Source organism: Phascolarctos cinereus, unplaced genomic scaffold (genome assembly GCF_003287225.1).
Source record: "Phascolarctos cinereus isolate Bilbo 61053 unplaced genomic scaffold, phaCin_HiC Scaffold_2;HRSCAF=192, whole genome shotgun sequence".
Taxonomy (NCBI): Eukaryota; Metazoa; Chordata; class Mammalia; order Diprotodontia; family Phascolarctidae; genus Phascolarctos; species Phascolarctos cinereus.
Window position 1 is genome coordinate 20,559,547 of NW_027555625.1, and position 16,016 is coordinate 20,575,562.

Sequence of the window (16,016 nt, forward strand, 5' to 3'; positions counted from 1 at the left end):
CCTTGTGTATCACCTACACACAGTTCCAGGTCATGGTTTCAAGGCAAAGGAGAACACTAGTGCTTGTGGCCACAAGAGAGAGGAAGCCTTGTTCATAATTCCAAGGCAGAGAAGAGTGGTCTCTCACAAGGAAGCAGGGGCCCTGGTCTTATTTCCAAGGCAGAAAGGGGCCCTAGCACTTGTGGCCACAGCAAAACTGGGGACCTGCTCACAGTTCCAGGGCAAAGAGGAGAGCTGCAGGGGAACAAGGTCCCTTCCTGAGTAAAGACCAGCACTCAGGTCAGTTGAGCTATGGTCACACTTTTCCTTGGATCACACCACCTTAGAAGCACTGGAAACTTACAGACCCACAGAACTGTCTCTGAAAACAGCAGCACAAAAGCTTGAGACAATACCCCACCCCCACTCTAGGAGCAGAACCCAATTTAGCATAAACTTAAAAGTAAAAAAAAAATAGGCTGGTAAAATGAGCAAGCAACAAAAAAAGAAGAACCTGACTATAAGAAACTACTATGGTGACAGGGAAGATCAAGAACAAACTCAGCAGAAGACCATGATATCAAAACAGCTATAAGCAAAGCTTCAAAGAAAAAAGCAAATGGGACACAAGTCCAACAAGAATTACTGGAAGAGGTTTGTTGTTGTTTTTTTTAATGATTTTTTAAAAATTCAAATAAAGGAAGTGGAGGAAAAAATGGGAAAAGAAATGAGAGTGATATAAAAAAATTATTAAAAGAATGTCAACAGCTTGCTAAAAGAGGCACAAAAAATACATTAGAAATTAACATCTTAAAAAACAGAATTGGCCAAATGGCAAAAGAGGCTTAAAAATTCACTGAAGGGAGCACCTTAAAAAGCATAATTGGTCAAATGGCAAAAGAAGTACAAAAGTTCATTGAAGAAAATAATTCCTTAAAAATTAGAATTGAAGGGCAGCTACACGGCGCAGTGGATAGAGCACTGGCCCTGAAGTCAGGAGGACCGGAGTTCAAATCCAGACTCAGACCAAACACTTGACACTAGCTGTGTGACCTTGGGCAAGTCACTTAATCCCAATTGCCTAAAAAAAAACAGAATTGAGCAAGTTGGGGCTAATGACTCCATGAGACATCAAGAAACAATAAAACAAAGTCATAAGAATAGGGGGAAATGGGAAAAAATATGAAAAAATAGTTGACCTGGAAAAGAAAGTAGATTGAGGAAAGATAACTTAAGAATTATTGGACTACCTGAAAGCCATGATCAAAAAAATAATAATAATAAGCCTGGACATCATATTTCAAGAAATTTTATCAAGGAAAACTGCCCTGATATACTAGAACAAGAAGGCAACATGGAAATTAAAAGAATCTACTGATCACCTCCTAAAAAAAGATCCCAAATGAAAAACTTCCAGAAATATTATAACCAAATTCCAGAGCTCCCAGGTCAAAGAGAAAATATTGCAAATAGCCAGAAAGAAATAATTCAAATATTTTGGAACCACAGTCAGGATCACACAAGTTTTAGCAGCTTCCACATTAAAGGAATGAAGGGTTTGGAATATGATATTTCAGAAGGTGAAGGAGCAGGGTTACAACAAAAAACAACCTATCAAGAAAAAACAGTCTAATCCTTCAGGGGGGAAAATGGTTATTTAATGAAACAGAGGACTTTTAAGCAGACCAGAGCTCAATAGAAAATTTGACTTTCAAACACAAGGCCCAAGAGAAGCATAAAAGGGTAAACATGAAAGAGAAATCTTAATGGACTTAATATGGTTAAACTGTTTGTATTCCTATATGGAAAGATAATATTTGTAACTCCTATGAACTTTATCATTATTAGGGCAGTTAGAAGAGTATACATAGGCTGAGGGCATAGGTGTAAGTTGACTATGATGAGACGATTTCAAAAAAGTTAAATAGTAAGAAACAGGGATGTCCTGGTATAAGAGGGAAGGGAGAAGAAGAATTGGAAAAATTATCTCACATAGAAGAGGCACAAAAAGAAAAACTTTTACAGTTGAGAAGAAAATGGAAGAGGGAATAGTGGGCAAGACTTGAACCTCACTCTCATTAGAATTGGTTCAAAGATGGAATAACATACACACTCATTGGGTATACAAATCTCTCTTACTCAGCTGGGAAGTAGGAATGGAAGGGGATAAGAGGAGGGAGGGATGACAGAGGGGAGGGCATATTAAGGGAGACAATGATCAGAAGCAAAACAGATTTTTGAGCAGGGATGGTGTAAAAAGAGAGAAAGAGTGCTAAATGGGGAAAAATAGAATGGAGGGAAATACACAGTTAGTAAACATAACTGAATGTGAAGGGGATGAATTACCCATAAAATGCAAGTAGATAGCAGAATGGATTAGAAACCAGAATCTAAAATATATTGTTTACAAGAAACAAAAAGACACATAGAGTGTTAAAATAAATGGTTAGAGCAGAATCCATTATGCTTCAGTTGAGGTAAAAAAAAAGAGGAAGAAAAAAAAGAAAAAGGAAGGGGTAACAATTGTGATTTCAGACAAAGCAAAAGCAAAAATAGACCTAATTAAAAGAGATAAGCAGAGAAACTACATTTTGCTAAAAAGTACCATAGACAATGAAGTACTATCAATATTAAGCGTATGCACCAAATGGCATAGCATCCAAATACTTAAAGAAAAAATTAAATGAGTTATAGGAGGAAATAGTAAAACCATATTAGTGGGGGACCTCAATTTTCCTCTCTCAGAACTAGATAAATCTAATCATAAAATAAATAAGAAAGAAAGAAGTTAAGAAGGTGAATGAAATTTTAGAAAAGTTAGATATAATAGATCTCTGGAGAAAATGAATGGGAATACAAAGGAGTATACCTTTTTCTTAGCTATACACAGCACCTTCACAGAAATTGACCGTGTATTGAGGCATTAAAAATCTCATGACCAAATGCAGAAAAGCAGAAATATTAAATGAGTTATAGGAGGAAATTTTCAGACCTTTTCAGATCATTAGGCAATAAAAATTATATTCACTAAAGGGCCATAGAAGCATAGATTTAAAAATTAATTGGAAACTAAATAATCTAATTCAAAAGAATGAGTGGGTCAAAAAACAAATCATAGAAACAATCAATAATTTCATTACAGTGAATGAGAAGATTGAGATACATTCCAAAATTTGTGGAATGCAGCCAAAGCAGTAGTTAGGGGGAAAGTTATATGTTTAAATGCTTATGTCAGTAAAAAAGAGGAAAAGCATATCAATAGGCAACCAATAAAAAAAAAAAACTAGAAGAACAAATTTAAAATCCTTAATTAAACACCAAAATGGAAATATGGAAAAACAAAGGAGAGACTAATAAAATTGAAAGTAAAAAAGCCACAGTACTAATAAATAAAACTAGGAGTTGGTTTTATAACACATACACACACACACTCACACACACACACACACACACACACACACACAAATAGATAAACCATTGGTTAATTTGACTTAAAAACGGAAAGAAGAAAACTAAATTATCAGCACCAAAAATGAAGAAGATTCATTTACCACCAATGAACATGAAACTAAAGCAACTATTAGGAGGTATTTTGCCTGATTATACGCCACTAATTCTAACAATCTAAGTGAAATGGTTGAATATTTACAAAAGTATAAATTGTCCAGATTAACAGAAGAGTGAAGGATGATCACCTAGCAGTACCAGATTTCAAACTGTATTACCAAGTGGTGATCATGAAAACAATGTAATACTGCCTAAGAAATAGAGTAGTGGATCAGTGGGATGGATTAGGCACACAATACACCATAGTAAATGGCCATAGTGATCTAGTATTTGATAAACCCAAAGATCCAAGCTTTTGGTACAAGAACTCACCATTTCACAAAAATCGCTGGGAAAACTGGAAGGCAGTTTGGCAGAGATTAGGTACAGACCAACATCTCACAAGTTATAAGAAGATGAGGTCAAAAGAGGTACACGCTTGACATAAAGTGTGATATCATAAGCAATTAGGGTAGCATGGAAAATTTTACCTGTCAGATCTATTGGTAAAGGAAGAATTTATGACTAAACAAGAGAGAGAGAGAATCACAGGAAGTAAAATGGATAATTTTGATTACATTAAATTGAAAATATTTTGCACAAATAAGACCAATGCAGCCAAGATCAGAAAGCAGAAAACTTGGGGGAAATTTTTTCAGCAAGTTTCACTGATAAAGGACTCTTCTCAAATATAGAGGGAATGGAGTCAAATTTATAAAAATACAAGCCTTTCTGATAAGTGGTCAAAGGATAGGAACAGGCAGTTTTAAAATGAAGAAATCAAAGCTATCCATAGTCACCTGAAAAATGCCCTAAATCTGTACTGATTAGAAAAATACGAATTAAAATGTTTCTGCGATAGCACCTCACATCTATCAGGTTGGCTAACATGACAGAAAAAGAAAATGACCAATGTTGCAGGGGATGTGGAAAAATTGGGACACTAATGAACTTTTGGTGGAGTTATGAACTGGTCCTACCATTCTGGAGAGCCATTTGCTATTTAAAAGCTCCTGCACAGGATCATAGAGCCTCCAGGAGATTTAGAAGCTATCTGATTTAATGCCCTCATATTAGAGACAACCAAACTGAAGCCCAGGGAGGGGAGATAGCTTTGTCAGAGGTAACAAAGCCAATTAGTAGCAAGTCTGGGAGCAGAACCTGGCTTTCTGGCTTCCAATCCACGCTGCTGTGACATTCCGTCCAGATGGTCATTCTTTCATTTTGCATTTGCATCTCCAGTCCTTAGCAAACAGTTAGTGATTAATAAATGCTTTTGAACTGACATCCCTTTCATTTTTGTTGAAAATTTTCTATTGTACATACCTGTTCTTTCAATTATTCTCTTCTTCTATGTATGTACACGTGTACATATATGTATATATACATATATACAATGTATGTAAGTGGAAGGGTGAGGCTCATACTTCACTGAGGGGGAAAAAAAAGAGACAAATTCCCTTTCTTCTTAGAAAAGAAAAAATGTTTGAAGATAGCTATCATGCCCCCACTGTGTCTTCTCTACTTCAGGCTAACACATTCACTTATGAACCAGCACATGGATGGGGCAGCTAGGTGGCGCAGTGGATAGAGCACTGGCCCTGGATTCAGGAGGACTTGAGTTCAAATCCAGCCTCCAACACATAACACTTACTAGCTGTGTGACCCTGGGCAAGTTGCTTAACCCCATGGCCTAGCTCAAAAAAAAAAAAATTTACTAGATAGCCCCTCCAGCTTTAAATACCTGATCCTACTGATCCTGGCCCACTCATTTTCTCACTTTCTGATTGGTTGACCACACATCCCTCGGGGTCAGGTCCCACCTTTTCATAATCAGGTCTGGGCCTCTGAGGGGTCCCAGACTTCATTCTGGTGACCACTGCTGGAGAAGACTGGGATGTGAATCTCTGTTCCCCTGCTTAGTACTGCGGGACTTTGAGCAAGTCACTTCCTTTCTCAGGGACTCAGTTTCCTCATCTGTAAAATGGGGGGCTCCCTCTCTTCCAAGGTTGCTAAGAGGGTTAAACCAGGCAAATTTCAAGGTGCCAGCAAACTAGAGTTGGGACAATGATCATGACAGATTCCGGGGTGTCAGGTTGAGGCAGGTAGAGTCCCTGCGGCCCCACTGTCCCAGTGACTCCCTTGTATCAGGCTCTTTCTCCCCAGCTAAAATGAAGTGAGCTCCGAAGGACCTGGCCCACTGCCCTGGCCCTCCACCTTGCAGTGCCAGGGCCGAGCCCACTCGGAACGCCCTGAGGTCAAGTGCAAACAGCAACCCCCATGAGAAGGAGGAAGTCGCTTTTGTCTCAGGCTGCTGCTCTCTGATGTCTGTCAGGGATGACACTCGTTCAATAAACCAAGCAAACTTTACCCGCCCGGCTCTTGGCTCTCTCCAGACCCCACAGTTAGCTCAGCTGTTCCTCTTGGCTATTTTGTACATCCTGGTGAAGCTTCCCTGGGGCCTCATTTCCCCAAGAAATGCTTCTGTTTAGGAGATCCCAGAGACAGCTCTGCCCTTGCTACCCGCTCCCATCAGAGTGGGAGCCCCTCGAGGGCCAGGGCAGCTGGGATCTTTGTCGTTCTTTGATTGTTTGTGTTTTGCTTTCTTTGTATCCCTAGGCTTTTAGCTCAGGGCTTGGCACCAAGGAAGCCCTTGTTGACTTGACTCCCAGAGAAGCAATCTCAGAGAACATTTAGTCCAACCCCTTATTTTACAGATGAAAAGAATGAGGCCAGAGAGGGGAAGTGCCTCACCCACAGCCACACAGCTAGCAGCAGAGTCAGAGAGGAACCCCGCAGTCCTTGATCCCAAATCCAGAGCTCTTCCCACTTCTCCATTCTTCAATGGATGTCAGTTGATGCAAGAGACATTTCTTTAAGAGGTTACACTCAAATATTTGAAAGGCCAACTTGTGGATGAGGGATTAGGCTTCTGGTCTCATAGGAGCACTAGGGGGGCGCCACAGAGAGGCTGATTCAGGCCTGATATCAGGAAAGGCTTTGTAACACAGAGAGCTGTCCACATGGGCCCCGGAGAGGTAGGGAGTTCCTCCCTTGGGAAGCCTTCAGACAGAGGCTGGACAGGTTATAATTAGGGCTCCTTTATGAATGGGATGGCCTAAACAGTCCTTTCCAACTCTCCAGTTCTCTGATTCAGGGAAGTTACATGTTGGTAAATCAATTTACACTTTAAGTACTCTGAAGAAACTTAGCATTGAAAGGAAGGCCATCCATGAAGGCAAAATAAAGACCACCAGGCTAGATAGTAAAAGACTAAGGCTGGTCTTCTTGGCCAAAGCCCAGGCCCAGGAGCCTTGGATGATTTGAACCCATTCTCTCCCTCCTGTTTCTTTACATATTGTAAATAGAAGAGAGAGCGGAATCAACACACACACTCACACACACACACTCACATACACTCACACACACACACACACACACACAAACACACACACATACATACATACATATGTACTCACATATACATTCACACACACACAAACACACTCACATGCATACATACATACATATATACTCACATATACACTCACACACACATACACTCACACACAACTTCTGGAGAGATTCAAGCCCCCAGCAGAACAGAAATCTCTTTTTCATTCCTTTGCCAGTATCCTCCAGCTTCTCTCCCAGCTCTGTCTGCAGCCCAAGATGTGATGACATGATGTAGCCTTCCAAAGAAGGGAGGGAGATGGCTGGGACTGGGAGGGGATGAATATAACCCATGGGCCACAAAGGAAACAGCCACAAACCTCATGGGGTGGATATTTATTTTATATAAGGTGTACTTGAGTTCTAAGGGGAATTATTTTTTCCCACTTGACACTCATGGAGTATTTCCACCCCAAAATCATTCTTTAGGAACCCTCCTAAACCCTCCCTAACACACACACACACCTCAACTAAAAGGGGAGAATGAGTACGCTTAAAATGAAAAAAAAAATTAAAATCAAACATAAAAGAAATTTTTGAAGACAATTTATGTGCCAAAAGGCAGCTGCTAGCCAGGAAGGGCCATTCCCACCTGTGATATGAAGTGAGAAGAGACCAGTAGGCTTGCCCTCTGGGCAGTATAATTCTCACCATATTATCCTTGAGGAAACTGAGGCAAACATAGGTTAAATGACTTGCCCAGGGTCACACAGCTTGTAAAGGTCTATGGCAGGATTTGAACTCAGGTCTTCCTGACTCCAGGGCTAGCACTTTACCCACTGTGTCAACTAATGATTTCCAATAGGAAGCAGGTCCAGTGAGAGCAGCACCTTCACATCACCAGAAGAGCTCAGCAGTCCTGCAGCTTTGGAGGTCTGAGATGCTCCTTTGCCTATGTTCCCTGAATATGTGTCCCTAACAGATGGTCCTCATAGGTTCCCATTCTCCCCACTGACGATGAGCATAGGTCAGAGTATGAGAGGAATCATCCATTTCAGGGGTTCTTAAGCTGGGGTCTGTGTATTTGCCTTTCTAATATTTTGATAACTGCATTTCAATATATTTTAATCTTATTAATTTTATTTTATACTTTTCAAAACCGTATTCTCAAGTGTAAGTAGGCATTACTTGATTACCATGTGTCCACAATGCACGAAAATGCTGGAGAACTCTTGTTTTATTGTGATTTGTCTTACTGTGCTATGTATTTCAATGGTTTTTTTTTCTTAAATTAAATGTCTCTCCTGGCTCACTTGTAAAATCAAGCACTTTGGGTGAGAGCCACACAGAAGCCTGATCTCTTTTCCCAATGATGGTCCTCTATGCTTGAAGACAACTAGCATATCCCACCCCTGGACCACCACCCCCAGTCTTTTCTTCTCCAGGTTAAACATTCCCAGTTCCTTTGACTGACTGTCATGTGACATGAAATCAAACAACCATTCTGGCTACCTTCCTCGGGTTACCTTCCAACTTATCAACATCCTTCTTAAACTATGACCCCCCCCCAGCACTGTACCCAGGGCAGAGACCAGCAGGACTGCCCCTTCCTAATTTCTGGGATCTTTGCCCCTCTCAATGTACCTGAAGATCACAATTATGGCCTGGCCGAGCTGCTGGAGAGAATGGAAGTTTCAAGCATGGGGAGATAGAATTTCCTGGAAAGGGGTAGTGGAAGGATGTGGGTCTAGAGCCAAGTCCTCAGAGAGCTCAGAGAGATCCCCAAGCCCTAAGAGGGTTTTTTGGACAATCACACCCATCTTAAGGTATTAGAAGGGCTGTAGTATAGAAGAGAGGTTGGATTTATTCTGCTTGAGAGTCGATGCTTTAATGTCCCTCCTGGCTTCATCTCCCACCTCCATGTCTTTGCACCAGCTGTTCCGTCATGCCTATGATGCTCTCCTTCACCTCTGACTCTGACACTTTCTGGCTTCCTTCCAGATTCAGCTCACATTCCACCTTCTGCAGTGCCTCCTGCTTTGGGGTCTTCCTCTCTAATGTCCCATCCACTCTTCCTGTGTCTTGTATGTACCTATTTATTTATATTTCATTTATTTTTATTTTCTATTTTGTCTCCCCCTCTAGAGCGTAAGCTCCTTGAGGGTAAAGACTGATTCTGCTTTTTCTTTGTATCACCAGTGCTTACCATAGGGCCTGATACACAGTAAGCATTTAACAAATTAATGTTGATTGATTGGACAAAAACTCCGTTCCAACTTCTCCAGCTCTAATGGTCTACAATTGTGATTTGATGAATGAATCAGAGGCACTTGGAAGGAAAACTTAAGGGAATCAAGTCTAATTGCTCCCTTCTGGAAATGTAAAGTGCACAACTTTTGTTCTTCTAGAATAATTCTAAACAGAAAGTTCTCCAAAATAGGAAAGCCACAGTGTTTTATTGAGAGAGCGGGTTAACCACATTGATAAAGAACATACGCCACCTTGTGGCCGGTGATGGGAACAACCTGAGCTTTTCCTGGGGTCTGTGGAATCGGTAGTTGGATCCCAGGGAATTCAACACACTTTGATAAAGCACCCACTGTGTGCACATCATGGAGCAGGCCCCAGAGAGGACTAAAAGGTCTATATTGGACATGGTCCCTGCTCTCATGAATGGTGGGACATGAGACAGAAATATGGATGATCAGAAGACAAAGCTATAGTCAGAGCTCTTTATAATGCAGTGATATTTGCTAACTGGGGTGTATGAGGTGTTCAGGAGGACTAGCACCTCCAAAACAAGGAGGGCTGTTGATTCACTTTTGGTGTCTACCTGATTCACCCAACCCTTGCCTGTGCCTCCAAGAAGCTATAGCATCCACACCCCAGGAAAACCAACCCAGCAGATTGGGCTAAACCAGGGTGAGGGGAACCAACAGGTCTCAAAACAAAAGAGTTATGGGGAGGTCTACCCCAAGCATTTAAATACTTTACTCCATTGGAATGGGCAGACGAGAGCAATTTGTTCCAATGGACATGAAGCAGGCACTGTGGAGCACTTAGACCTTGGTCACACATTGAAGATGCCAAGGTCGTCCATTGCATCCCAGGGTATCACCAGTTGCCTTGACTTTTGTCCTGCTGGGGCAGCTAGATGGTGCAGTGGATAGAGTACCGGTCCTGGATTCAGGAGGACCTGACTTCAAATCCGACCTCAGACACATAACACTTACTAGTTGTATGACCCTGGACAAGTCACTTAATCCCATTGCCTAGCCAAAACAAAAAACAAAACAAAAAAAAAAGACTTTTGTCCTGCCAATGGACTTTGATGACTCAAGAAGAAAAAGTGAGGCTGATGACTTCGGGCAACTCTGCCTCACTTAAATCCGATTCAAGCACAAGTCAAGACATCATCCTGTGATGTTATGGGCAATCCTCTTGGAAAACAAAGGACAAACAACAACCATATTTGCTAAGCAATTTCCTCACACCAATGTTGTGAGGAAAGTAGCATAAGTATTATCTCCATTTACTGATGAGGAAACAGGCTTAGAGAGGTTAAATAACCTACCCAAAGCATGCAATTACTCAGCAACAAGCTCCAAAACTCATACCCAGATCTTCAGACTCCAAGACCAGTGTTTCTCCTTCCACTTCTGGACTAGCTCTCAGACCTTCTGGCCTCAGATCCCTATTTATTCTTAAAATGAGGACCCCCATCCCAAGAGCCTTTGTTTATGGGGTTCCTATCTATTGATATGTGTTGTATTAGCTTTGATCTCAAAGACCCCCTGAAAGGGTCTTGGGGACCCCCAGAGGTCCCTGGACCACACCTTGAGAAGTGCTGTACTATACCATGCTTATAAGAAACTTACAAAGTGATAGAGGAGGTAAGAAGGGGAGAGATCATTAATGACTTGGGGCATGGATATGATGGAAGAACTCAGGGAAGTGGCATTTAAGTGGGATTGTAAAGGCTGGACCAGAACCTTAACAGGAATGGGAGGGGAGCAAGAGAGTACTTGCAATAAGAAACTGTGTTAGCAAAGGAATGGAGACTGGAAAATATAGAGAACTACAAGCAATAGTGAGGAACTAGTCTAGTTTGGATATTATTATTCGATAAGCCTGGACAGGCAGGATGGCCACCATATTTTATAGTATCTTGAAGGATAGGCAAATGATAATAATAATAGCTAGCCTTTATATAGGGCTTTACAAATATTAACTCATTTGATCTTTGTATATATTTGCAAGTTGTCTCCCCCACTACATTGTAAGCTCCTTAAAGGCAGGGACTGTCTTTCACTGTGTTTTGTACCTAGCACCTAGAATAGTACCTGGTACATGTTTTTGTTAAGTCATTTAGCCATGTCTAACTCTTCATGACTCCATTTTTTATAGGGTCTTCTTGGCAAAGATACCAGAGTGGTCTGCCAGGATCCCATTTTACAGTTGAGGAAACTGAGTCAAACAGGGTTAAGTGACTTGCCCAGGGTCATACAGCAAGTCGGTGTCTGAGGTCAGATTTGAACTCACAGAGATGAGTGTTCTTGACTCCAGTCCCAGCACTCTATCCACTGAGCCACCTAGTTGCCTCTCTAATAATGTAATGGCTTACATTTATTTATTTATTTGTTTGTTTGTTTATTTGTTTGTTTGTTTTAGCACTTTAAATGTACAAAGGGTTTTTATTTTGCTCGTCTGTAAACTGGGAATAATAACAGCAGCTGTTTTATGGAGTCGCTGTGAGGATGAAATCAAATAACACTTGTGCAAGACTGCAAAACTTAAAGGCTTATATAAGGGCTGCTGTCCTCCTCCTCCTCATTATCCTAGCTCTCAATCCACCGGTCCTATTGAGGCAGGTTGGATGAGCGGGATGAGCCCTGGATTAGATGTCTGAGAGCCAACTATTTTACTGCTTTACCCTGAGGACCACAGGACCTTTCCCTCTGATTTGCAGCTGAAACCTTCCCTAAGCATTGTCTCCATTAGAATGGGAGCTTCCTGAGAGCAGGAAATGTCTCCCTATGTATTTGTACCCCCTAGTGTTTAGCGCATACGCACTTAACAAATGATATTCATTCGTTTGTTCATTCCAGCTCGAATCTGATTCTAGGTAGCAACAAGTGAAAGCAGTCCATTTCATTATGGCAGTTAACTGTCTGCTTTTCCTGTAACTTCCATCCACTGATAATGGTCCTGCCCTCTGAAGCTTTGGAGAATCACAACACTGAATTTTATTTAGCCCCTCCCCTTCATCTCTTAATTTCCCTGGCTTCCTTCAAGATTCAGCTCAAATTTCCCCTTCAGTGACATGATTTTCTGGTCCCTTCCAATCTGCCCATGTCCCCCCCATTTTTCCATAATATCTTGTTTCCACCTGGTCTCCCTCATTAGAATGTTAGCTTCTTGAGGACATGGACTGTTTTTAGTTTTAGTTTTTAGTTTTTCTTTCTATCCCCAACACTTGGCATAGTACCTGGCATATAGTAAAAGTTTGATAAGTGCATGTTGCTTGATTAATTCAATGATGAATTAAGACTGCAGCATGTTAGCTGCCTCCTGACAGAGAGATGATGAACTCAAGGTGTAGAATGAGATACGCATTTTTAAATAGTACTTTATTTTTTTCCCTATTACATATCAAAACAATTTTTAGCATTCATTTTTACAAAATTTTGAGTTTTAATTTTTTCTCCATCCCTCCCTCCCCCTTCTGAAAATGGTAGACAATTTGAGATAAGTTACACACATGCTATCATGTAAAACATATTTCCATATTAGTAACAGTTGTGAAAGAAGAAACAGATGAAAATTAAAAAAACACAAAAAAAGAATAAAGTAAATGAAAAAAAAAGTTCTGATATGCATTGAGTCCATTAGTTCTTTTTCTGGATGTGGATAGCATTTTCCTTTGTGAGTCCTTTGTATTTGTCTTGGATCATTGTGTTTCTGAGAAGAGTGAGTCATTCATAGTTGATCATCACACAATGCTGCTGACACTGTATACAGTGTTTTCCTGGTTCTGCTCATTTCACTTTGCATCAGTTTGTATAAGTTTTTTTTTTCTGCCTGTTCATCATTTCCTATTGCACAATAGTATTCCATTACATTCATATAGCACAGTTCGTTCAGATATTCCCCAATTGATGGACATCCCCTCAATTTCCAATAGTTTGCCACCATGAAAAGGGCTGCTATACATATTTTTGCGTATGTGGGTCCTTTTCCCTTTTTTATGATCTCTTTGGGATGCAGATCTAGTAATACTATTGCTGGATCAACACTATGCCCTTTAGGCATAGTTCCAAACTGCTCTCCAGAATGGTTGGATCAGTTGGCAACTCCACCAACCATGCATTAGTATCCTAATATTCCCACATACTCTCCAACATTTATTATTTCCTTTTTCATCCTGTTAGCCACTCTGATAGGTGTGAGGTGGTACCTCAGAGTTGTTTTAATTTGTTTTTCTCTAATCAAAAGAAATGTAGAGCACTTCCTCACATGCCTATAGATAACTTTGATTTCTTCATCTGAAAACTGCCTGTTCAGATCATTTGACCATTTATCAATTGGGGAATGGCTTGTATTCTTATAAATTTGACTCAGTTCTCTATATATTTTAGAAATGAGGCCAATATCAGAGACACTTGCTGTAAAGATTGTTTCCCAGTTTTCTGCTCTCCTTCTAATCTTGACTGCATTGGTTTTGTTTGTACAAAAGCTTTTAAATTTAATATAATCAAAATTATCTACATTCCACTTTGTGGAATTTGTATGTGTATCTCTTGTTTAGTCATGGATTCCCCCATTCCCCATAGATGTGACAGGTAGACTATTCCCTTGCTCTTCTAATTTGCTTACGGTGTCACCCTTTATGTCTAAATCATGCACCCATTTTGATCTTATCGTAGTACACAATGTGAATGCTGGTCTATGCCTGGTTTCTGCCATACTGTTTTCCAGTTTTCCCAGCAGTTTTTGTCAAATAGTGAGTTCTTATCCAAAAAGCTGGGGTCTTTGGGTTTACCAAACACTAGGTTGCTATGGTAATTTACTACTGTGTCTTATGTACTTAGTTTATTCCACTGATGCACCACTCTATTTCTTAGCCAGTATCAGATAGTTTTGATGATTACTGCTTTGTAATATTGTTTGAGATCTAGTATTGCTGAGCCACCTTCCTTTGTATTTTTTCATTAATTACCTTGACCTTTTGTTCTTCCAGATGAATTTTGCTATTTTTCCTAGCTCTATCAAACAAATTTTTGGTAGTTTGATCAGTATGGCACTACATAAGTAAATTAGTTCAGGCAGAATTGTAATTTTTACTATATTGGCTCAGCCTACCCATGAGCAATCGATATTTTCCCAATTGTTTAGATATGACTTTATTTGCATGAAACGTGTTTTGTAATTGTGTTCATACAGTTGCTGGGTTTATTTTGGCAGGTAGACTTCCAACTATTTTATACTGTTTACAGTTATTTTTAATGAAATTTCTTTTTCTATCTCTTGCTGCTGAGCTTTTTTGGTCATATAAAGAAATGTTGATGGTCTATGTAGGTTTATCTTATTTTCTACAACTTTTCTAAAGTTGTTAATTATTTCAAGTAGTTTTTTAGTTGATTCTCAAGGATTCTCTAAGTATACCATCATATCATCTGCAAAGAGTGATAGTTTTGTTTCCTCATTGCCAATTTTAATTCTATTTCTTTTTCTTCTTTTATTGCTATAGCTAACATTTCTAGTACTATATTGAATAACAGTGGTGATAATGGGCAGCCCTTGCTTCACCCCTGATCTTATTGGGATTATCCTCATTACAGATAATAGTTGCTAATAATTTTAGATAGATACTGCTTATTATTTTTAGAAATGCTCCCTTTTTTTCCTATGCTCTTTAGTGTTTTCAATAGGAATGGGTGCTGTATTTTGTCAAAAGCTTTTTTCAGCATCTATTGAGATAATTATATGATTTCTGATGGTTTTCTTATTGATATAGTCAATTATGTTGATAGTTTTCCTAATATTAAACCAACCCTGCATTCCTGGTATAAATCCCACCTGGTCATAGTGTATAATCCTTGCAATATATTGCTCTAATCACCTTGCTAATATTTTGTTCAAATTTTTTGCACCAATGTTCATTACAGAAATTGGTCTATAATTTCCTTTCTCTGTTTTGGCTCTTCGTGCTGTAAGTATCAGCACCATATTTGTGTCATAAAAGGAGTTTGGTAGGATTCCTTCTTTGCCTATTTTTCCAAATAGTTTATATAGTACTGGAATTAATCATTATTTAAATGTTTAGTAGAATTCGCTTGTGAACCCATATGGCCCTGGGGATTTTTTCCTAAGGAGTTCATCAATGGCTTTTTAAATTTCTTTTTCTAAGATGGGATTATTTAGGCATTTTATTTCCTGATCTGTTAATCTTGGTAATTTATATTTTTGTAAATATTCTTTAATTTTGCTCAGATTATCAGATTTACTGGCATATAATTGGGCAAAATATTTCCTAATGTTTGCTTAAATTTCTTCTTCAATGGTGTGATTTCAACCTTTTCATTTTTGATACTGGATATTGAGGTTTTTTCTTTCTTTTTTTTTAACCAAATTAATCAATGGCTTATCTATCTTGCTGGGGGTTTTTTCCCCATAAAACAAGCTCCTAGATTTATTTATTAGCTCAATAATTTTATTTTTAATTTTCAATCTTATTAATCTCACTTTTGATTTTCAGGATTTCCAATTTGGTGTTCAACTGGAGAGTTTTTATTTGTTCTTTTTTCTAGTCTTTTTGTTTGTCTGTTTGTTGTTGTTGTTGTTGCATGCCCAATTCATTGATCTGTTGTTGTTTTTTTTTCATTTTGTTGATGTGAGAATTTAGAGAAATAAATTCTCCCCTAAATACTGCTTTGGCTGCATCCCATACATTTTGGTATGTTGTCTCATTGTTACCATTCTCTTTAATGAAATTATTGATTGTTTCTATGATTTGTTCTTTGTCCCATTTATTCTTTAGGATTAGATTATTTCACTTCCAATTAATTTTTCATCTATCTTTCCATTGCCCTTTGTTG